Here is a 24,787-nt window from a genome sequence, read left to right on the forward strand (position 1 = left end):
AACAGGCTGATAAAGCCACACCACAGTAATGTGAATTTCCTGCTTTTGAGGCCGCCAAAATGGTTTCAGCATTTTTTTTTTCCTCTTCTTAGAAATTAACTGAAAGTGTGGGTACGGTGAGTGCAAATGACAAAACCATAGGAGAAAAAAAAAAAAGAATGAAATCAGGGTGGATGGCCTCTGCCCACAAACTGAACATGCCTCCTCACCCCCCATTCCTCATCCAGGACATTTCCCTTCTTTGCTTCCAACTCCAGCACAATCCCCATTCCATTTCTCAATTCCTACACATTTGTCCTTCTCTGTCTCCTCACAGAAGTGCTTCAGGAGGCTCCAGGAAATGCATTAGGATTTCTTCCTGAACTTTGTGTAGAGGCACCCCAAAACGCTGATCCTTGCTGAAGCACCACATTAGAGACCCACAACACCCACAAAAACCACATAGCCCAGGAAAAACAAATCATAAACATGAAAGAGCCAAAAAACACTCACTGGGCTTTACCCAGACACTTGAAGGGAACAACCTGCCCATGGGAGGGGGTTGGAACTACATCTTTAGGGTCCCTTAAAACCCAAATCCTGTGTTTTCATGATTTCTACTCTTGAGCAGAAAGGTTCCATCACATTTAATAAATCTCACGGCTCCTCAAATAATACAAACTGTAGACACTCAAAATGTGAGTCTAAGCTTGTGAAATGAACAGAGTTTAATGCACTAAAGCTCGTGCTCTGTCACATGGAACCAAAAAATCCACCCCATGATCCAGAAGAGCACAAGGACTAAGGAGGGGTTTCAATGAGGATCAAATTAACAAAGCGATGAAAATAACATGAGGTTTGATTTTCAGACAGCAAGGTCACAGCAGTACAATCTAATGGCCACAGCTCCACTTTGGGTTAAGCTGTGGCTGCCCCATCCCTGGAAACGTCCCAGGCCAGGTTGGAGCAACCTGGGATAGTAGAAGGTGTCCCTGCTCATGGCAGAGAGTGGAACGGGATGAGCTTTAAGGTCCTTCCAACCCAAACCATCTGGGATTCTAAGCTCAGTCATCACCTCCAAGCTGTCACATCAAACAGCAAACAGGAGTTTTGATGTTTATTTGGCTACAGACTAACAAGGAACCAGGCTGAACATGCCCAGGGCTCGTGGTCACTGCCTCAGTGTACAACCAGAAGCACCAATTACCAGAACTTTAAGATGCCTGGAAGGGACTAATTAGGCCAATTAAGGCAAGAAAGAGCTAAATGACTTGCCCAGGGCCACAGAAAGCAGTGACCAAGTGGTGTTTAGGAGCCTTGTTCACAGCCCTGTTCCCCAAACCCTGAGAGAACCCCCACAGACAAATTCAAAGGGGGCTGTGGGATGAGAAAGCTGTGCTGCAGCCAAAGCCCCTCTCCCTCCCTCTCTGCCCACAAAGACAAGAGTTTTTGATGAGTGATTTCACACAAGATGTACAGCCTGACTCAAACCAGAAAGAAACCAATCACAAATCCCTCACCCCCAGTGCTCAGAGCACCCAAACGCTGCTGAAGGTCCACGCTCCTTTGTGAGTGAGCAAAGCTACAAACAGGAGGAAAAAAAAAATACAACTTCCCATGTGCTGCAGCAGCAGGAAGCACTGCCAGGGATCTCCCAGCCCTCAGGAACCTCACTGCTGTGCCAGGTGAGGCTCTCCTGACCACACAGTTTCCTTGGGAAAGGAAGCAAAACAGGACAAAGCTTACAGGGCTCCACTCACTGCCTATGATTGAGGCATACTGATACTCCAATTACCCTGAAGATGGGAGCAACTAATTAATCAGGGGTCATGGGATCGAAGTGAGCAGCTAGATATTTTGGGTTAATTTAATTACTTCACCTCAAAAGCATCCCAAAGTTCCAGCAACAAGAGATTCCCTTTACAGCACCCCCCAGTACAGCAATACTCACACTCAATACCTGTAATTCCAACCCCTCCTGCAGCTCCTGACATCTCCAGCGGTTACAGATTTCCCTGGGAGAGGTTTCTGGCAGCCTCGCTGGTTTTTCAGTGTTAGGATGTAATAAAAAAAGGAAATTCATGAATTGTCTGCAGCAATTTGAGGGAGATTTGTGGCCATAGCAACATTACTATAATCTATGCTGCAGGGAACAAAAGCCACTCTGATCACGTTGTTCCCACCCTCCCCACCCCACCCATAAGGCTGGAAAATGCTGTCCAGACACTCCCCAGATGCCCAAATGTGCTCTCTCACTGGCTGCCCCTAACATTAAATCACTGAGAAGGGGATTTAGAGTGACTCTGGAAGGTTGTGCAGGACATTCACCATCCAGACAGACCATCCCAAGCAACCAGCACCCTCCTGTGCTGCTTCAGAAAGGGGACAGTGCCTGGTTTTCCCAATTATCCACCAAGCCCAAGCCATCCCACAGCTCCCAGTGAGGAGCCTGTGACAGCTGCCTGGGCTGGGGAAGAGCTGCAGACATTCATTGTGCTGGTAACAGAAAATAAACAACTCACCCCAGGTTTATTGCTGTCGGTGCCACGTGGCTGCAGGTTCTGTCCCCTCCCTGTCACTCGCTACATTTCCTGACTCTGAAATTCATCCAGAGCATCTTTAGGCTCAGACAGCCTCCTGCAAGGCTCTCGTGCCATGCCTGGCTGGGGGTCTAAGCTGCACTCAGGCCTGCAGGCAACTCCTGTAATGCAAATAAAACAAGGAACCAAACCACTGAGGAATTAATCTAACGAGCTGCCTTGCCTGCTCCCTGTGCCATACGGCTCCCACAAGGAAGATGCCTCAGGAGAGGCCAGACTGCCCAGCCAGCTGAAGGCAGAGATTCGTATTAATGCTCTCACTATTTTTAGCTTCACGAATCAGGGAGAGCTGACTTGTGCTTCCTGCCCCCGGCCACAACATCTGGGCTCTTTATGGTCATTCGGGCTCTTTTTTTCCCCACAAGGCAGAGCCTGGAATGTGGCAAGGTGGAGCTCTGGGAGAGGAGGGGGGGAAGAGGCAGCAAACTTTCCAAATTAGTATCGAGGAGCAGAGGGCTGCGGTAATTCCACCGCTGGGATAACTCAGCAGCAGTGATTACAATCTGCCCACTTAATTTGGCCCTGCAAGTTTCTATTAGAGGCACAGTAGGAGGAAATTCTTGTACAGTAGTTAAGGCAAGGGCCGGGTGTCGGGTGACTGGGGTTTGATTCCCAGCTGTGCAACCTCAGGGAATTCTGCTCCGGTTCCCTGGCTCGCAGCATTCCTTGGGAATTCACCAGGGAGCTCGTGGGTCACAAATAGCAGCTGAGAGGAGAAATATAATTAAAAGCTACTTCCTGTTCAGCAGGATGTAAAGCATCTTACAAATTTGTTTGTAAAGTGATGAAAAGATGTGAGTACAACCAAAAATTTATCAATTGGCATCTTCCATCCATCCGTCAGTTTTACAGGAAGGAAAGGGCACGGCCTTGCTGAGCCATTCCCATAACCCCCATGCTACCAGGGAATCTATTTGAGAACATATGTCTTGATAGTCTTGAAAGATGATCTTGGGAGACAGGAAAAATTAATCATCTTGTGCTGGTCTGACTTCAACTACTTCATAGCTCTGACTCTGGAATAAAATCTGAGCATGGGAGCAAGAATTGCCAGGAATATACAAAAACTCAAACCTGAAGCTTAAAAAAAAATTTAAAAATGGCATTGAACCCCTACAAGTTAAACACAATAAAATGATGAAAGGAAGGAGGGAAAGGTGCTTATGGCTGACCTTTCAGTCATGTAGCTCTGAAGTTTGAGATTTTTTTGGAAGAAAATATATTCCAGTAACCAGGACCTCCTGCTGGTTTTCCAGAGCAAGGGCAGTTCTTTGTAAAATGCTCTGAGGTCCTCAAAACAAAGGCCAAAACAAATTAATAACAGAAGGTCCAGTCCAAAACTCTCACTCCACATCAACTCTGGGAAGCAGGGAAGCAACATGGGGTAATCTTGAATAAAAAGTTGCAGTAGAAATGGGAACCCTTTGCCAGCATTTTCTCCCATCACCTTTCCACATCCAGACCCAGCAGCAGCACAGGGATCCCGTGAGTCTCTCAGCACGTTTGTGCAATGGGGTGAGTGGCTCAGAGCCTTAGAAGAAAGGCAGTGCCAAGGCAGCAGACTGAAGTCACTCTGTGCCAGTTTGAAGGCCAAACACGTAACCCTGAATAAAGCAAGAGGCCAGGAAACAGCCCCAGAGCTCTGCTCTGCTGTCACAAGCAGTACTGGTGCCACTGACCTACTTATCCCCACAAAAGGGCCACAGAAACAGGCAACAGCCCCAGCTCTGTGGCTGCTGCTGTGCCCGGCTCCCACAGTGCTGAAATCTCTGGAAAATGCACTATAAGGAACATAGAACAGGTGGGACCTTCCAAGACTGCTCCAGATTTCCCAGAAAGAGCTGCTATTTTTGCCACTGTGTTACACAAGGGCAGAGCTGGAGCAAGGCTGTGTTTAGGAAATCCCATTTGCACCTCTGCCTTCCAACAGCAACTTCTGTCCAATAATCTCCCTAAAGCTAAAACCCTTCTGTAATCATTCCAGGAGGAAAGGGCAGACAGGCTTCATTTTTTTCAGGATGAAAGCTTGCAAAGCTGCAGGAGTGTTTCAAGAAATGATCATTCCCACTTGCCAATCTGAACACAAAGCCACAGACGAGGATGTGGGAATGCTGAGGAGGAAAAGCCCACACAGCTCACACAGCTCCAGCCAGAGCCATCACCTCGGGGATCCAGACATGGAGTCAAGAAAAAAAGAGAGCAAAAGAGCCTGAGCTCATCCATTTGCCAATTTAGGAACACATCAGATACAAAATACCAGGATGAGCAAAAGTCACCACAGAGCCCAACAATCCTTTTGGGGCATGTGGTGATGTCTGAATCAAATCTGGAGTTGTGGCTTTGAATCACATTCGGAAGTTCAGTCCTAAAGGAAACCTTCCAAACAGCAGAAAGATAAATGAGAACTCCACATTAACAAAGATACAAGGTGACAATGACTAACTTAATTAATTAAAATTAATAGTGCAGCCAGCAGGACCAGAGCAGTGATGGTCCCTCTGTGCCTGGCTCTGCTGAGGCACCTCCAGCCCTGGGGACACTTCTGGGACAAGAAGGACATTGAGGGGCTGGAGCATGTCCAGGGAAGGGAACAGAGCTGGGGAAGGGGCTGGAGCACCAGGAGCAGCTGAGGGAGCTGGGAAAGGGGCTCAGCCTGGAGAAAAGGAGGCTCAGGAGGGACCTCCTGGCTCTGCACAACTCCCTGACAGGAGGGGACAGCCAGGGGGGTTCAGGATTTCTCCCAGGGAACAAGGGAGTTACAAGCACAAGAGTGGGAGCCCAGCAGGTCTCTCATTTCATTTCCAAGGAAAGAACTTCAGAAAACTCTTCCAATAAAAGTTTCCTGAACAGCAGCCATGACTTCTGAATCAACACTCCGGCAGCAGATTCCTCCTCTCTCCCAGCTGATGGTGTGATGGCTCTTTCCTTGCCAAACACCTGCTCGTCAGAAAGTGAAGCCGAGTGCTTTATAGCCCGAAACAGACTCTGCAAACATGTGAACCCACCATGCAAATGAGCCATTTGTTCAGGCTTCACATACAGCAGCCACACAAACCTGGTTCCTTGATCTTCCATGGATCTGCCACTCAGCAGCAAGGCATGGTCTTGATGGCTCATGGGGATTTCTCTGAGCCAAGCCTTGGTGGCTTGTAGAGGTCACTCCAAGCCAGGCTTTGCTGGCTCATGGGGGTCACTCCAAGCCAGGGAGGCAGAATTTTAACCCTGAGAGCGTCACTCAGTCTGATGCCTTAACTTTTAGCTTTCATGTTTTTCAGATTCTGTGCTGCCCAGGTGTGTGGTTCTGAGCCTCATATTAAGTATTAGTGAGCTCTCTTCACAGAACAGGGAGATAAAACAAATCCTTTTCCTGCTGGAGACCAAGGACAATGGTTACAAGTTTTCAAGCCCAAAAGCAAAAAACAACAGTGAAACTGAATAGAGAAAACAAGAAGGATGGGACTTCATATCCTGAAGACGTAATTGGACAATTAACCCCAATACACAAATGGACCAAAACTTATAAAAGTGTGAATGACTTGTTGTCCATTTTGTGACCATTTTGGGTCCATCTTGGTTGTAGCCCTGCCCAGGCTCTTCTTTTGACCAAGACGTATCCTTCAAGGCCTTTTAATAAATATCTACTTTATTCTTTTAGCTCTGTCCAGTCTCTGTTCCAGGTCAGCCTTCCCAAGGCATCAACTCCTGGATTCTTCTAAATCCTTGTGCCTCAATCTCAGCAGCACTACAGACAGTGCTCATGGAATAAACACTCCGGAGCTGCCAGAGCCTCCATCCCCCCCCAATCTCCGGAAGATGTGACACTCTCATGATGTTTGGCACGGAACTGCTCCGAGGTGCCACCAAGGCAGGCAGGGACAGGCGGCTGCCTGTCATTAACGCCGCGCCCTGCTGCCTTCAATTAAAACGCTCCATTGCCGACGACACGGGGGGAGCTCCCTGTCGGCTTTAATCTTGTGCCGCGTGCTTCACACAGCACAGACTTCTCCAAAGGCTCTGCTGGATCCCCACGCAATCCCAGAATGGCTAAGGTTGGAAAAGTTTTCCGAGATCATCAAGTCCAGCACCACCATGGTCACCATTAAACCATGTCCTCATCCACATGTTTTTAGTGACTCCAGCATTGCCCTGAGCAGCTGTTCCAATGCTTTAAAACCTTTCCCATGGTGTTTTTTCACCCCCATATCTAACCTAAAATCCCCTGGTGCAACCTGAAGGTATTTCCCTTACTCTAAAACATAACCCGGGAAACTTCATATAAAAGAGGCAATTGTTTTGAGGATGGTGGGAATTGGATCAGCTGGGGGTGTTCACCTGGAGAAGGATCCAGGGAGACCCCAGAGCTTCTTCCAGGGCCTAAAGGGGCTCCAGGAGAGCTGGAGAGGGACTTGGAACAAGGGATGGAGGGACAGGACATAGGGAATGGCTTCCCACTGCCAGAGGACAGGGATAGATGGGATATTGGGAAGGAATTGCTCCCTGTGAGGGTGGTGAGGCCCTGGCACAGGGTGCCCAGAGAAGCTGTGGCTGCCCCTGGATCCCTGGAAGTGTCTAAGGCCAAGGGCTTGGATCAACCTGGGATAGTGGAAGATGTCCCTGCCCATGGCAGGGGGTTGAAATGAGATCTTTCAGATCCCTTCCCACCCAAACCATTCCATGATTCTGTCACCAAAAAAAGCAGTTTGCTCTTTCAGCTGCATTTTTTTTTTCTGAAGTATGGCTGCAACAAGAAACAGATACACACAAAAGGCAATTCAAAGGCACTTAGCTGACCTAAATAATGGTAATTTCCTGGAAATTTCACTTAACTACTTGGGAGTTTGCAATACTTCAAGCAATCAACACACAGTGCTCCACAGATAAAAGCTGGGGGTTTCACTTCCCCATCTGAGACATCTCTGAGAAGCACCAGCTGTGCAAAGAGAAGAACCACAACACTGAAAATCTCAGATCTCCTTTTGATTTTATGTCGCTTCTAGAAGGAGGCACTTCCAGCCTGCAGAAACTGTGAAGAAGCACTAAAGAGAATAAAACCAGTTCCTTGCTTCCACTGTCACAGTCCACAGAGTCCCTCATCCACAGAATGAGACATCTCACCCAGGAAAGGTGCCTGTGAATTTAAAGGCTCAGCATCCCTTACAGATCTGGATTCGTAAAAAAGGAAATATTTTGTTCAGAAAAGGAAAACTGAAGTGGGAATTTCATAGTGACAGGAGCAAAATATCTATTTTATTACGTTTTTTAAATGTATTAGTCTCAACAGTGCTTGGTTCTGCCAACATGAGATGTTTGACACACCTTGAAAGTATGAATACCTAAGAAGTTTCAATATATGTCTTGGATTCCTCAAAAAACCCAAAAAATCCCAAAAAGATATAAAAAAACCCCAGTTTTTGTAAAGTTGTAGCTATGGGGTGAAGAAACAAGAGTTAGTGAAGTACCACCTAAGGCAATTTATTGCTTTTGAACTTCTTTGCTCACCAAGAGAAAGCAGCCTCACTCTCTCTCCCCATAAACCTTAAACCACGTGGGATTGCATTTTGTTAATGATTTAATGGATTAAAACCCCATAAAATGAGAAATATACAGCCAGTTCTCTCTCTTTTGGTGCTGATTTTAGCATCTTGTGCTGAGAGAACCCTTGGATGGTGCAGATTTCCACCAGCACTGCTTCCCCAGCCACCCTGAGCCACCTCATGACCAGAAGTTGGAGGTTTTTGCTGAAGTAATTTGGATTTCCCATGGTTTAATTTCATATTAAGGCCTGGACACATTGGCAGAGGAGGGAATCTGGCACAATGACACCAGTGTTAGGATAAAGACCAACCAGAGAAAGGTTCTGTGTTATGGCAAAATTAAAGTTTTGAGGCTCCAGAAAGGATTACAGAGAAAGCCTCTGACAGAGAATTGAACATTTTTGTAGTCAAGTCACACAAGAAAAATTAGGAAAGGAACAATCCTGCCATGGGAAGACCAATTATTATCAGCAAATTTAATGCCAGTAGTAGTGTAAATAGAACATTGTCCATGGACACCATCCTGGAAAAGTGCCTCACCTGGAAGGGCTCAGCTCCCACACAGAGAAGTGACACAGGGAAAAAATCAGAGGTTAAATGACAAGGACAAGAACTAAACCCAGAGGCTGAACCTACAATAGTGAGTTAAACCAAGCCAGAGTGGACCCAAACAGTCCAAGATAAGGATCAGGAAATGGCACAGGCCATAAAAGGGAGCTGGGACCAAGCTGTCCTGATTTTGGAGCTGGAAGTTTAACCCTGGGATCCTGTCCAGGCTGTGCCAGGTGGGCTGAGGCCAGGGGACAGGGCAGGAATGTCACAGCTTGACTGACAGTGGTCACCAGTGACATCCCAGAGCCAGAGCTGCTCCCAGACAGACTCCAGGGAAGGGCCTGGGGGTGGATGTGGAGGAGACAATGAGCAGGTAAAATGTTTCTTTAGGGAAAACCCTCCAGTGCCCCTGCTCATGGAACTCTGGAGAGGAATACACCAACTCCTCACAAGAGAGGACATGAAGTGGCTTCACATCCTCCCCTGAGGGCAGCAACTGCTCTCCATGGGATCAGACAGACTCCAGGCACTGCCTGTCACACTCTGATCCCACACACATGAAGAAAGAGCCCTCACTGCAAAGGTCCTGCCAAAAGCCACCGTCAGTGACTAAAACACTTTATACTGTAAAAGATCTGAGAAATCTCTCTCTTTGAGCACTTCTGGAGACACTTCAAGCTCTGTCTGCACTGCATATTCCAGCATCACCCTGAGACACCTCAGCTCCAAGGGAAGCAACTCTGGGCTTCTAGTGAGGCCAAAAAAAAACCCCTCCTGACAGAAGGGAAGGAAAGGAAGGGAAGGAAGGGAAGGAAGGGAAGGAAGGGAAGGAAGGGAAGGAAGGGAAGGAAGGGAAGGAAGGGAAGGAAGGGAAGGAAGGAAAGGAAGGAAACCAATGCTTTTCTTCTTCCCCAAATCTCTCTGAAACCAACACAAGACTGAAGAAGAGCTAAGAACCAGCACAATGTCCATCCCTTCTCAGCACAGATAACCAAGGGGGCCTTCCAGGAGAGATGGAAAAGGACATTTTGCAAAGGCATGGAGCGACAGGACAAGGGGGAAAGGCTTTGGGCTGAGAGAGGGTAGATTTCAATGGGATATTGGGAAGGAATTCTTGGTTGTGAGGGTGGGCAGGCCCTGGCATAGGGTGCCCAGAGAAGCTGTAGCTGCCTCTGGATCCCTGGAAGCATCCAAGGCCTGGCTGGATGGGCTTGAATCAACCTTGAGATAGTGGAAGGTGGAATGGGATGGACTTTAAGGCTCCTTCCAGTCCCAACCAATCTGGGATTTTATGATTATCCACTGTGCTGAATTCAATGCCAAGACAGTAATTCCTGATGTCAATCAGAGCTATCCATATCCAAATATCAGGCAGGCAAGATTCAAGCTTTTGAAACAGTCACCGCATTTAAACTTGGTAATTTATTACAATTAAAGTGCAGTACTGTAATTCTAGTGGAAAGGATGATACTCCAGGTAAAATAGCCAAGGTCTAATGTTAAGAGGGGCTTTTACAAAGAGAATTTGTGTTTAATTTGTACTTGAGAGCAGTGGCAGGTCCCTCTCCCCTGCTCACACTTTTCCAACACCATCTGCTCGAGTTCAGCTCAGTGCAACTGTTCCTCTCCTTGCAGGAACTGGAGAAGGAACAAGATTCAAAAGTCACTACAAAAAGAACAGCAGCTTGAGATGAGGAAATTGCCTGAAATTTCATTCCTCCCAAGTACCTGCAAAAGCAGCAGCACACCCCTTCACTCAAAGATCTCAGCACTTGTTTTCCTTCTTTATCTCTGTTTATTGATTTTTACAAGGAAAATCAGCACCAGAGCTTTTGCCAGGAAGGATGAATTATGTGTGTAGATTCAAGAGGTTTAAAGCAGACTTGCCCTGAAATCTGAGAATCAAGTTGTAAGCAAGATTTTTCAGCCTTTACTACATCCACAAGGAAGAAACATTTTCCATAGGAAAACAGATCCATGAGCTGCCCAAGCTTTCATTTGGACCATATTTAAAACCTTTACATTGCACAAAAATGTCGTTTTCATTGTAGATTTCAGAAAGAATAAAATTAAAAACAAAACTTGAAATTTCTTACAAGCATCCAGGGAGCCTTTCTTCTTTAGTACTTTACTGTGCCAGAAAAAGACACTGCATGCTTTAAAATAAATCTTCAATTAAAACTGCTCTGCAAGATTCAAGGCATTTTATTTCACAGAGAAGGCAGATTTTCCTTGCTGGAGAGGGGTGGATTTGCTGTGCACAACACACACGACCCCCATGGTCAGTGACACAAACACTCAGAGCCCAACCACGACAGAAATGGGGAATAAATCAAAGTATATCAGAAGCCCTTTGAAAACAGCAAGGATCCTTTGGTCATACCCCAGCTCTGACTTCACTTAGTGAAAATGACTGTGTTTTTAACTAAAAGGGTATTAATCCAAGTCAATTAGTCCAACCATATGAAACCTCTCTTTGCAGAAGTGACCTTCTTTCCAATTATCTTAATTTTAACTCTGGAAGTAAAATAAGACAAACCTTCAGGCGAATTTCATTCAGAGCAAAAACTAAATTTCATAAACTTCAAACTATGGAACCTGAGAAGCTGAATTCTGATTAATTTGCCCGTGTATCCAAATGCAGACGAGCCATGAACCTCCTAGCACCCTCAGCCCAACTTTCTGCTCCCAGACCAAAGTGTGACTCTGCTCTTCCTTGTCAATAATCATTTTTCCACCTCCCAGATGGCTGAATTTCCAGAGCTGTGAATGTTGAGCTGTCTAAGGCTCACAGATCCTGGGAATGGGAAGCATTACATGATGCTTAAGGCCATTAAATGTGTGTTGAGTGCTGAAGCCCAGAGCCAGCCATCAAAAGTGGAGATAAAAACCTCCAACAAAAGGTTTCCTGAGGAGGCTTCTGTTAAAATAAAGTAAAAATGGGAGGCTGGGGAGTTTGAAATATTAAGGGATAACAAATCTGTTTTCCAAGTTCGTTTAACTGTGTTGACTCTGCTAAGTGAAAAGGGCTGCTTAAAGGGAGTGAATGGAATCAATCATAGCAGTTTAGGGAAAACACGGCCCAGAGGTGGGGGGGGAGGAATAACTCATCTGGCTTCAGAAATGGCTCAAAAAAGAGGAGAAAAGGCCACTGGGGCAGGCAGACAGTAAAGAGGTTTAATGTTCTAAAACCTTAAATCTTTGGAATGGATTTCCAGCTGATTTTTGAAGTGAGGATGGCTGAACACCAGCTGAAGTTCCTGAGACACGGCTCGCCATTCCAATCCAGCCTCAAAAAAGGCTTAGGATGAGACAAACTGAACAAGAGGGAGAGATAGGAAAAATCCCTCCTCTCAAGTGCTGCAATTAAGGAATATGTAAAGAAACAAATAATGACAAACTCGCTTGTTGATCACCTCTGCTCCAGGAACAGAAGAGCCCCAGAGTGAAGAGCAGCTAAAAAAGGAACATGTGCTGATGGCTCCCGCTATTTGGAGAGAGAGGAAATGTCTGACAATGACACACAAGGCTGTGCTTCTGTCACAGCATTACAATTTCACAGATGCAATTCTGAGCTTTCTTCAGGTGATGAAGCACTACTGGAACATCAAAAAGTCCCCTTAAGAGAGAGAGCAGGAGCCCCATTTTTCAGCAATAAAGCCACAGGATGACACATGCTGGAGAAGCAGTTTGGTTCCCAGTCCAGGGGCACAGCTCAGTGACTTCCCTGGACGCTCGTCCTGCTCCACTCATCCGTAGCCATGAGGGTCGTTAGGGCACAGAGCTGCTCTTAACCAGAGCTCAGGGTTACAGAAACAAGCTCTGCTCACATCGTTGTTCTATTTGCTTTGTTTTCTAGGTCTCTCCTCACAGCCACTTGTCTTCAGAGAAGCTGTGGCTGCCCCTGGATCCCTGGAAGTGTCCAAGGCCAGGCTGGACGGGGCTTGGAGCAGCCTGGGATAGTGGAAGGTGTTCCTGCCTATGGCAGGGGGTGGCACTGAATGGGCTTTAAGGTCCCTTCCAACCCAAACCATTCCAGGTTTCTCTGATTCCCCCACCCAGGGTTGCTGGGCATGAACAACCAAGTTTCCTCAGAAGACACCTGCACCGCCACAGGCATCAGATAGAAAAGAGAAGGGAAAACCCAACCCTTCCAAAACAGAGAGGGCAGCAAAACTGATCTCCAAATATCTGGCAACATTTCCTGGCACTTCTCAAGAAAACATCAGGAAAAGAAAACCTCCCCCAGCTGAGGGCAGCACTAGGAATGCCCCTCTTGGACACCATTCCCCAAGGACACAGCAGGAAAGCTGCTGCCATAAGCTCAGATCTCAGCAGCTGCATAAAGAGCAAATGTTTATCAAGGTGCTCAGATGGGCTCATCACAGTTTTTCACCAAAGTTGTTGATTAAGTCGTCACTCACTCAAAGGTTTTTCCATTCCTCCTCAAGCCCAAAGCACAGGGAGGCAGTGGTGGATCTCACCCACCACATCCCAGTCCCTGCTAAGGAGGGAAGTGCATGCACCGTGATCAGATTTATTATTTTTAAAACCATCATTGACACACTTGGCAGAACTCAGAACTCTCATCTGGGAAGATGAAACTTGCTACACTTGACGTGGGAGTCAGACATCCCTTCTCCCATAATGGAGTTCACACTGACAAACACGGACACAAATCTTCGGGATGTCACAACTCCCCCCACCCTCAGTGGGAGCCAGGGCTATTAATTTCAATTTGGAGCATCAAACCCCTCAAGCCAAAAGCACCAGGCAGAGAATAAACCACATTTTGCTGCGCGCTCTGCGATTTATGACCTGGAATTTCAAGAGGGGAAGAGGAGTTCTTGTGCTGCATTTCATTTTTCTGCCTCTAAAATCCCCTGCCAATAAGAACAGAATGTCACTAAGAACCAGCTCCCTTCCCAAAGGAGCAGCACACGGTGGGACAGACCCCAGTTCCTTCTCCCACAGCATTATTCCATGTGAAGGGCAAACAGGAGCACGGGTTTAAGTGCTAAGGCAAACAGAGGCAGCTTTAACACACAGGTTGATGAAAGAGGCTGTACACAGCTGCTCTTGAAGTCTTTTCTTTGTAGTCTTCATTCCCGCAGATAATTATGAGCTTAGAGGTTCCAAGACTTCAAATGATAGTTTCTGCTTCCTTCAAGTATATATATAAAAAAATAAATTAAAATCTCATATGCTTTTTAAGTCAAGATAAATGAATCCTCACAGAAATAACAGTAATGGCCACAGTTACCTATTTGAGTGATAGACTTGGGGGGGCTCAGATGTGCTTCTGGTTTTGCAGAAAGGTTGAACCTCAACCTGGCTACGACCTGGAACTATTTAATTTATAAATTCTTAGGAGTAGTATTATTTCCTTGGAGACTAGATGCATACAAGCCTTCCTTTAAAAGTAGATTTGAGAAATATTGATTTTTAAGAGGATTTCACAAAGCACTGTTAGCAATAAATGTAGCTGTGGGGAGAACAAAGCTGGAAGATTTAACTCCCCAAATGCTGTAAGTGGAAACTTGGGAGAACCTGAGTCCAGGCAATGAAGGAATTCATCTGGTATTTCACATCCACCTTGAAATAAGAAATGACAGTGCATGGGCCAGCAGGCCTCTCTGGAATGACTGGTATTTAATAAATTATGGCAGTGTTTTAAAAACAGATACAAAAAAAAACAAAAAAAAAAAAAAAAAAGACCAAAAGTATTTTAAGAACAGAGACAAAAAAAAAGAGAGTTCTACTCCAAGGGCATAGACCAAAAAAAGAACTACAAGCAAGAATATAACATGAGACACAAATAAGTTTGTGAAGGAAAGGAACAGGTTTATTCTCTCCCCCAAATCTAGAGAATATACTATATTTTATACAGCAATTGTATGGGGAGAAGGAGTAGGGGGAAGAGAGTATCAAAATCAAAACAAGTCACAAAGCATCAACAATCCCTTGATGACAGCAGAGTAGTTTTTGTTGGCACAGCTCACGACAGCTGGAGGAATAATTGCGATGCTGAGCGAGGATGCCGAGAATATTTTGCTTCAGAGACTCAGATGAAAGATGTTATCCACAAGCACTTTGCAAATGTTAATTAAACCCACACAGCCCCTTTTTGGCAGATCAAGAAGTATTTATCCGTATTTTGCAGAGAGGGGAATGAATATCTCAGGCACTTTTAACTTAAGGTTAAAGCTGCTCTTTGTAGTTAGGAAGTGCCCCACAGACACACTATTAAAAACACAAATTAACCTTCCCAGTCCAGCACAGCCAGGATGGAGCTGATCCCTCTCACTTCTCTCTGACTACTGCCCCAACAGAAGCCTTGACTCTGCAGAAAAACCAAACTCTGAGATGATTATGAGCACTACAAATGAGCTTTAAAACAACAGTGACCCGTGAGGAGTTGGAAAAGAAAAAGCCCAAACTAATTCAACTGCTCTTCCTCTGGTTCTGCCCTTCAAAGGTAACAACTTTTCCTGGGCTTAAAATCATGGAATATCCTGAGCTGGAAGAGATTCATAAGGATCACTGATCCAACCTGGCCCTGCACAGACACCACAATAATCCCCCCTGAAAGTGTTGTCCAAATGCTCCAAGAGCTCTGGCAGCTTTGGGAATGTCGCCATTCCTTGGGGAGCCTCTTCAGTGCCCCAGCTCCCTCTGGGGAAAAACCTTTCCCTCATGTCCAACCTAAACCTGACACAGCTCCAGCCATTCCCTGGGTCCTGTCCCTGCTCACAGGGAGCAGAGATTGGAGCTGTCCCTCAGGAAGAAGCTGCAGCCCCTGGTGAGTCTCCCCTCAGCCTCCTCTTCTTCAGGCTGGACAAGCCCAATGACCTCAGCCCCTCCTTGTAGCTATTCCCACCATTCCAAACAAGTTTCCTATTCCATAAAACACCATTCTCCAACAGGATAAAACAGTAATAGTGTCAATTTAAGCCAAGGCAGTGAGTTAAAAGCAGGCAGAATCAGTGGAAATAAAAAGGAGCAGCGAAATCATTACCCAAAAAAGACAAAAGGGGGACAAAGTATTTGAGACACCTACACTGGCAGAGCAGGAGTACCACTGTGTCCTGGAAAAAAAAGAGCTTTTCCTCAGAAGAAAACCACTCCATTATTTGCTAAATTGACATGGAACATTTGGCATTTAAGAGGGGAAGGGTCAGTTTGTTGGATCTATAAAAGAGCTGCTGAGAACATCTGCAAGGTCAGGAAGAAAATGCATAAACACACATGTGAACTAAAACACCAAAATACACAGTGGTGGCCGATGCCTGTGATCTTACCATGAAAATAAGCAGATTTGGAGTTCCTTCCTGTTAAAAAAAAAAAAAAAAAAAAAAAAAACAAAAAACCAACCCCTAAAACCACAACCCCCTGAAGCAGAACTGATATAGGATATATTTCAGCTGGAAATACATTTAAGGATGCAGTTGGAAAGGAAACCTAAGAGTAAGTGAAGCACTTTCAAAGACTGTTGCAGATCCCTATCCAGCAGAAACTCTGTGGGACAAGGTCCCTCCTGCAGAGCTCACACCCAAAGGCAGACAGTGATTACACACAGAGTGTAACACTGTTTTTATGGATCTGTAGCTTATATTCCATTTACCTTTACAGTGTAACCCACAGGGCACAGCACACAATTCACCACCAGGTGCCCATCACGTCAGGAGACTGTCAAGAGCTGCAAGCTGCATTCAGAGCAAGCACAGGAGCTGAAAAGCTTTTCCTAGGCTAATCCAGTGCCTCAGCTGGCTTTCTTGGGAGCTTGCATGATCACAAGAACTTCAGGAGCTGGAAGCTCTGGCTTGCAAAACCAGGTTGATCCATGCCACAGCACAAGGGGCCACCACCACTAACTCGGCTTTGTCACTGCCCCACGCAGGTGCCACCATTTTCTCATTGCTAATCCAAGGTACAGGAAGCTCCAGGGAAAACCTGGAAACCTCCCCAGGGAGAGCAGGAAGCTGGTTGTGCAATTCCAGCACCACCTGTGCTGCTGCAACGTGGCACAGCCAGGAGACAAACTCGGGCCAGAGGCAGCTGCTGCATTCAGTTACCCCTCCTGCAACCCTTTCCAGGCTCACTCCAGCCAGATCCAGCTCCTCCCATGCAGAGACAGCAGGAAAAGGTTCTTCTCTAGAGGTGTCAGGCACTGGAACAGCTCCCCAGAGAATGGTGATGTTCCCAAAGCTGCCAAAACTCCAGGAGTGTTTGGACAACTCTCTCAGGGATGTGCAGGGTGGGATTGTTGGGGTGTCTGTGCAGGGCCAGGGGTTGAACTGGGTGATCCTTATGAATCCCTTCCAACTCAGCATATTCTGTTTCTGTGATTCTTTGCCATCCAGCTCAGAGTTGCTTCTCCAATGTGCTCACTCAGGACCGTGGTACTACAGGCATTTAAATAATTTTTCAGTGTCATTTTCAGCGACCAAGTCAAAGTATTTTGGCTCATAATTCCATCAGTGCCCTTGGCTTCTGCTTATATTAAAACTGCACACAGAGAGGTAGATATTGAGACATTATTAAAGGTACTCTGAATCCGGAGCAATTCCCACAGAAATGTATTTGCAGTCTACTTCATCTTGATGACAAGGCTGGAATTAGGACAGTTCCAGCTGGGAACTATTCCTGTGTTTTAAAACACGCTGCAGTGCAAGGCAGCTGCACTGACCTTTCCTGGCTGCTGGTCTGGGGTTTTCCCCACAAATATTTGAAGAGTTTGGACTGGTTCTGGATGTGCTGCCACTCTGCCAGGTGAGCAGCCCTGCTCCAAACTCCAAGGAGAGGTGTGAGGCTCAGCACTCGAGGCTGCAGGACGAGCAGAGGTCTCCAGGCAAGGGGCAAGGGCCAGGCCTTGTTATTCCACATTTTCCGGTAAGAGACCCAGCACATTTTTGGCCTTCCCACACAAATCCATATTTGTATGGCTGCCAGCTCTTTATCACTTCCCTTTTTTGCTTTTTTTGGTTGCTTGTTTTAAACTTTGCCCAAGGTTGCATTCTGCAAACGTCCCTCCCTCAAAATATAACATTAAACCCACTATCACGTTAACATCTGGAAATCGCATTTAAATCCCTCTTGAAAGTGAATGATTTGCAAAAGAAAGCCCCAAGTGAGCAGAAAGCAGAGAATTTTTGCACCACATCCCTTTGCATGTGAAGCATTTTGCAAAGGCCACCTTCCAGCTGTTGTCATGACCTTCTAGAGATCAATGCCCCCACCTGTGCTCACCCTCTCCCGGGGAGCAAACACCACACACAAAACAAGCATCACTGGGTAGAGCCTGGAATTTGACACTGGGTATAAACAAGCTCAAAAACTCCAATATCAAGTACAACCTTCTGCAGTCACCAACTGAAAGCCCCCTCTGAAATGGCTCAGAAAGAGCCCAGCAGCTGTTGAACTATTTCCCCTTTTCTTTCCCACCCAAACTAACGTTTGGAATCTGCACATCTCTGACTAGAAGCCACTTTGTAACTCTCAGTCACTGCTCTCGGCCTTTTATAATTTTCCTTTGGGGGATCAACATTGTCCTTAAAGTTAAAGGTTGGGGTTTTTTCACCACCACGGCATCATCTGTATTTCTTATTTACACAATCAGACATCATCTGCAATTAATATTTTCAGTAACCCCTCTGCTGGCCCTTCACCTCTGTTACCACCCTGCAGCTGCTCAGGGATGCCTGACAGAGCCCATTTTAGCAGCTCCCATGTCCAGCAAACGTTCCAGACAAACAACAGACTATTCCAGATTATCCTTCACCAGATTTAATGACTCTGGAAAGATCCCCAGGGAAGGAGTGTTTACTGCCAACGAGCTCCATTAAGTATCCAACAACATCCAGCGAAAAATTGGGGTTTTAATTATTTTTCAAGCTGGCTGCAGCACACAGAACATCACAGAGCATGTGCCATATGAATGGCCTGCCCACAGTTCTCTGCATTCTTTTGGGGACTGTCAGCAAGGACAGCTACTTCCAGGAGGAGTAACTTTACTCAGGATAACCAAGCAGTAGGAAAACCCTGCCTTTTGCCCCACAGTGCCAACAGGGAAAGAGCAGAACGACAGGGAACACCTTTCAGACAGTGACACACTCTCCTGCCATGAGAGGCTTTGTTAAGGATGTGGGTTTACACTTTTGCTCAGCTGATCTCATGGCCCGGTGCTGCTAAAAAGAGGGATCTGCTCCCCAGCTTCCAAGCCTGAATCAGGGAGTTATGCTGGAAGGAAACTTTCTGGACTGAGAGGGAAGGAACTAGATGTGTGTCAGTGCAAAAAGATCAGTGAGAGCACAAGGCTGGGAGCAAAACCTTTCCTTGCAGCACCAGCTTGCCGTGAGATCAGTTCAGCTACAATGCACAGCCACACTCCAAATTTAGAGAGCTTTCTAACTCTAAAGCTGCATCCCACATCCATTATTCCTCTCCAACACAAGAATGAGCCATACTATTATAAATGCTTTTATACCAGCACTGTGCTCTTCACCCTACAGGAGCACACATCAATTGTGGATAAAGTGGTTCAACTTTGGAATGTAGACAAAAACTGAGACAACGCTAATGGTGGTGAAAGACAGGTTGCCTGGGGAGGGAAATGATCAGAGATTTAAGAGGAAAGGGGAGAAAAATACCCCTACAGATAATTTACCTGTGCTTGGGTCACTGCTCATTAGTGCTCTGAAGAGAATCACTTCACAAGTTATAAATTAGGCTGCTCTTGGCTTACTCCCTTATTATCCAGCTCAGGCAGCGGCCAGGAGCCTTTCACACGCACCGGATAATGGGAACACTTACTCTGAATAAAAAGAACAGAGGCGAAGAAAAAAAACAGAGGCCTTCATTTGGGCAGGAAAAACCATCAGGAGACCCAGCAGTGGCGTTGGGTTTCACCAGTCACTTCTCTGTCACTCTGCATTTCCTCCTTCTCCAGAGAAGGGAAAGCGGCTCCAAAAACAAATTCGGGCTGTGCAGAAGATGTTTCCTCCTGTTGATATTTCATCTACCCCCTGCTGATTTGGGATTTCCAACAGACTTTTTAAAAGCTTTCCCATTCAGGCTGAACTCCACTCTTAAGAAGGTTCCGGAGAGAACTGTTCAAGGTAGACATCTAAAAACTTTTAATTTTGGTTATTAGGCAAAGCTCACTGTTCAACAGCAAGCAGTTAATTTCTCTCTCAATTTTTTAATCTTTTGTAATCGTGGCTTGAAAAAAATGCAGCTCTAACACTTCTTTAAACATTCATGGGTTTTTTTACTGTATAGAAATAAAATCCACCAGACAGTAATACACCAGTGATACCAATCAGAGCTGGCAAGGGCAAGATCATTCTTTTCCCACACACCCTCTAATCTCCCGCTTATATCTCTGATAAAATAAACTCATTATTAAAAAGTGCTTTAGTCTAAAGGTTAAAGGTTGACAAAATCCACAACTTCGGGACAACAAAAGCCAACTTTGACCAGAAAGGCTGAGACAGCCAATTCAGCCCAAAAGTTTTGGCAATATTCCCTCCTTTAAAGGATGAGCTGTGCAGCTGCAGCCCCGCCACCAGCAGCAGCCTGACACTTGGCCTTGCTCTTAGGATTCCATCTCAGAGGCAAAAGCACATGGAAACAAAGACACCCTTGGCCAGTGAACCCAAGAGGATCTGTGTAAATTAGCTCCCTGGAGACCTGACAAAGGCTCCCTTCCCCTCCTCAAAGGCATCAGCTCACGGTGAGCACTCCAGATGGAATTAAAAGGACTCTAAATCTGTCCACAGGGAAAGCCAGCAGCTGGATCAGCAGGATGAAGCAGAGAGTTCAGGCAGCCCCACACAGGACACAGGAGAGAAAAGGGAAGAAGTGAATCCTCCTTTCCTTAGGGGCAGTTTCAGTGCACTGCAACCCCCTTCCACCCCTCCCAGGTTAAATCTCTCCTCTAAAAATGCTTTTGCTGGCCTCTGGTACAGAGGGCTGAGGCAGTGCAACGACTCTGATCTCATCACAGATCCAGGCTCACTCAGCACCAGCTTCCAAAATCTTCCCCCTCTCTTTTCAACCATGTAAATACTAATATACAAAACAATAATCTGACTTTTCATAAATTAATAACAGAAATTCAAGTCCCACTTTTCTATGGAATGGCCACAGCCCCAGGGCTGCCAGAGCTCTGGGACCATTTGAACAGTGCTCTCAGGCACAGGGTGGGATTGCTGGAGTGTCTGTGCAGGGCCAGGAGTTGGACTGGAAGATCCTTGTGAGTTCCTTCCAACTCAGGATATTCTTAAATACCAGGTAGGTTTTTTTAGCAGCACTACCTAATGCAGGTCCAGGCTGAAGCCTGCCCCAGAGGCAGAAGTGAAACCTGTTCTGCCCTGGCAAGGTGAAGTTGTGCCCCCCTTACTCACTACTCTGGAGCAAGAAAAAATCCTCTTCTAAAATTTTAAGCATCATCTTCACAGCAAGATGCCCATGACTTCCACCTCAGCCTTTCTGCTGCCTGTGGGAGGCACAGATCTTGGCTCGCTTTTAGCTCCTGAATCACTTGGGAGCTGGGAACAGAAGGAATAAGAATCCTTCAGTCATCAGCATCACCAGCTAAAAACACCCAGAGAGCAGCAGGTCTGAGTGCAGGAAGCACGTGCCAAAAACATCTCCAGCAGTGAAAAATTTAATAACCTTGTCATTAATTCTGAACAAACAACAACACTGATTCCCACTCTTCCTTTGATTTGCAACAGAAGGAGGAAGAAATAAAGTTGTTCAAACAGGAACAGCTGTTACATCAAGGCTGGTATAATGGAGTCTCTGGCATCCTGTTCTCGGGAGAGCCATCGCTGTTTGAGGAAGAGTTCTGCCTTTTCAAGAGGGCTTCAGAACCTCAAACACCAACCTGCAGCTAGATTTTATGCCTAATCAGAAGTCAATTATCCTGCTGAGTGATGACAGAACAATTCACAAAGTAAATCCTTCTCATATCGGGGCCCTCTGTGATGGAGCTACGCTGGGAACTTCCTTACTCACGCAAAAGGAAGGAGGATTTCACTTGTGCTTCCCGCAATTATTCCCAAGGGCCTCCCCCTGAACTGCCAGGTGAACCTTCAGTGTAGAAAAAGCTTCACCTGATAATGTGAGCTAATGCACATTTATCCACAGCAGAAGTTCCCAAGTTTTTATCAAGTCTGAGGAGATCTATAACTCATTTACACCCACCGTCTCTAGAGTTCACTCACAGAATCAGACTTGTGCTACTGCCACAGTTTCTCACTTCCCAGTCATTGCTACAGTAATGCAAACCTCTTGAAGAGTCCTTTTAATAACTTTTAACCACTTTGAAATAGTTTTATTATACTAAATAATTTTCATATCACAAAGAAGTTTTTATCTGTTCTCAGAATTTGTTCCTTAGAAGGTTCTTGTCCCAGCACTGTTCCCTTCCGAGGTGTCTGAGCTCAGATAAACTGGAATTAGTTCCAGAGAGGGCTCTCAGTATCTGCTGTTGGATAAATGAAGCCACGAGTTCATAGAGTGGGTTGGGTTGGAAAGGACCTCAAAGCTCTTCCCATTTCATGAGTGGCTGAGCTTTGTTATTTAACAATGAAAAAACAGCAAGACCAAGAGAAGAATCAGTGAAATTGTTAAGGTTGGAAAATCACGAAAATCCAACCATCAACCAAACACCACCACATTTACCACTACACCAGGTCCTCATCTGCCACATCCACATATTTTTTTAACATTTCCAGGAATGGTGATCCCACCACTGCCCTGGGCAGCCCATTCCAATGCTTGACAACCCTTTCCATGAAGAAATTTTTTCCCAATATCCAACCTTAACCTCCCCTGGCACAACTTGAGGCTGTTTCCTCTTATCCTACCACTTACCTAAGAGAAGGCCTGACCTCTACCTCCCTACAACCTCTTGTCAGGGAGTTCTGTGGAGCAAGAAGAGGGCTGGAGAATTGCAGCCCTGCTCTAACACACACTGAGGATCTCACAGCAACCTGATAGCTTTCACCTCACTTGAGCTCTTCCCTCCAACCCTCTGTGGGTTTCAAGAAGAACTGTGAGCAGGAATGAAATAAACACACAAACAGTGACTTATTCTCCCCAAACCCAAAGCAGCTCCTGGAGGGAAGGGAGGAGAACAGAACCCAGGCTGACATTCCAGGCTCAGCAAGCAGGAGCACTCCAGCACATACTGCTGGCTTTGTGATGTGCCACAAAGGCAGCCTGTTCCAGCTCCCCCATTACACATTGTCCCACACAGACTCTGCTCCCGGTTTCAATGGCTGCATTAAATGGAAAAAATCACCCCTGGGTGATGGCACGAGCTGGATTCTCCCAGTTCCATTTCCCCAGCGTGGCTGGATCACTGCAGGGATCCCAGAGAGGTCTCCAAACCTTCCCTCACCCCAAGCTAATCCAGGAGGTTTCCCCTACAGAGTCTCTCATCACAAGAGATTTACTTGGGCAGAGCAAAATTCCACCACACAACTCAGCAATTTACAGGCCCTTTCCACATTGCCTGTATTATTCAGGCAATGTACTAAAAAAATATAAATAAATGAATGCAGTGTTCCAGTGCTGTCCAGGAAGAGCTGACCCCTCATTCAGGGAGATCAATGTCTGCTGCATTTACACCCTCTAAGGCCAAAAATAATGCTGGAAGAAGCACCAGGAGAAACAGCCAATTAAGCTGTTTTTCTCTCAAGCAGATTAAAAATTACTCTCAATTTACTACCTTACTAAAGTACAGCTGAAATTATTATAGTAGGCTGGCTGTGGGCTGGCAGTGTGCAACTTCACATACATGACAGTAAAAGAAGAATGAGAAAGAACCATATATATATATATATATATATATATATATATATATATATATATGAAGGGAAGGAATACTAAAAAACTTTCATCCTTCACCAATGAGCTGGGACACTCTGAGGAGTTGATAGAAAATCAACCTATAGTTTCTGGATGTATTTCTTTCCCTCCTTCCTTCTTGAGGTGTCCCCTGTCCAGGAGGACTCCCCAGCTGGGTTCAGGACTGGTTGAGGCACAGGTGACACATCTTGGCAGGCCAGGTGAGGCTTTGGGGAGCTTTTGGTGTTTAACTGACAAATCTGTGCAATGAACTGATCGTGCTGCACAAATTGGCTGCTTTGGGAGAGAACTGCCCCAAGGACTTGGTCCTGTGGAGAACAGAAGCCACCAGAGGAGCACAGACAGACCCCAGGAGCTCTTTGGGGTTAAAGGCAGGAAGGAAGCACTGGGGAAGGCAGCAGAGAGGAAAGAAGAAAAGCACAGTGGTGGAAATAGCAGTGGAGGCGTGGAAGATAAACCTCAACACTGGGGAAAAACTGCTCTGGATGGTCCAGGGAGCTGTGATTCAGCGCTGAGGAAAACATCCAAGAGTTCTTAGCTGAACAGAGGCCCAAGTTTCCCAGGCTGCCCACAGGGCAGGGCTTTAATCACCCCTGTGGGAGCCCTGACTCACCTTAGGGCAGCACAAAAGCCACAGATCTGAGTCAGGGCAGATAGACAAAACCACAGACTTGTCAGCCTCAGGCACGTCAGTCTGCAGCCCTGGGACTGCAACCCTGGAGTTAACACTTTAATCACAACATATTTTAATTCTACTTTTTGGAAGCCACTAATAACATAAATATCATTTATGCAAAGCAGAGGAGATGGAGAGCCAGGCTCTGCCCTTGCAGAACCAGAACCTGTTTGCTGACTCTGATTTATATTTATCTAAATAAGACCAATTCTCTATTTTGATATAATTTCTTAACCAACACAGATGGGGAGAGGGTTTATCACCCAGAGTGTTTCTTGTCCTCATTTAGAAGATGCAGTAATTTTAGTTTCACAAAATTGCTGCAGGATACAAAGATACATCCCATATCCTGGCTGACAGCTTTAGCACAAAGCCACACTGCTCTGCCAGGGCTCCTTGTTAACAATGTATTGTTCTAATGACTCAGTGCACTGGAATGCTATCAGGTTTATTCATAGCTTTTCTGATAGAGTTTTTAGATTAGACACACAAATCTCTGTATTTTAGAAAAAAAATAATAAAAGGTTATGGCTTATTATTATATGGAGCATCAAAATTCCTAGT

The 24,787-nt window shown here is 45.9% G+C and overlaps 1 protein-coding gene across 7 annotated transcripts in view; it reads right to left on the minus strand.

Moving 5' to 3' along the window:
* The window catches only part of EXTL3 (exostosin like glycosyltransferase 3), a 111,842-nt gene that overhangs the window by 62,640 nt on the left and 24,415 nt on the right, over positions 1-24,787 (minus strand). For 2 of the 7 annotated variants that reach the window (XM_083856055.1, XM_083856059.1), the window contains exons 1-2: positions 2,502-2,706; positions 1,931-2,019 (exon numbers count right to left, since the gene is read on the minus strand). The exons of 2 other annotated variants lie outside the window; for them this stretch is intronic. The gene's annotated coding sequence lies outside the window, so the exon portion shown is untranslated. Of the gene's footprint in view, positions 1-1,930; positions 2,023-2,501; positions 2,707-24,787 lie in introns of those variants that run through there. 3 more of the 7 variants (XM_083856057.1, XM_083856058.1, XM_083856056.1) reach the window with 3 other exon arrangements.

The sequence above is a fragment of the Zosterops lateralis genome (genome assembly GCF_965231275.1).
Source record: "Zosterops lateralis genome assembly, chromosome: 3".
In the NCBI taxonomy this organism is placed as follows: Eukaryota; Metazoa; Chordata; class Aves; order Passeriformes; family Zosteropidae; genus Zosterops; species Zosterops lateralis.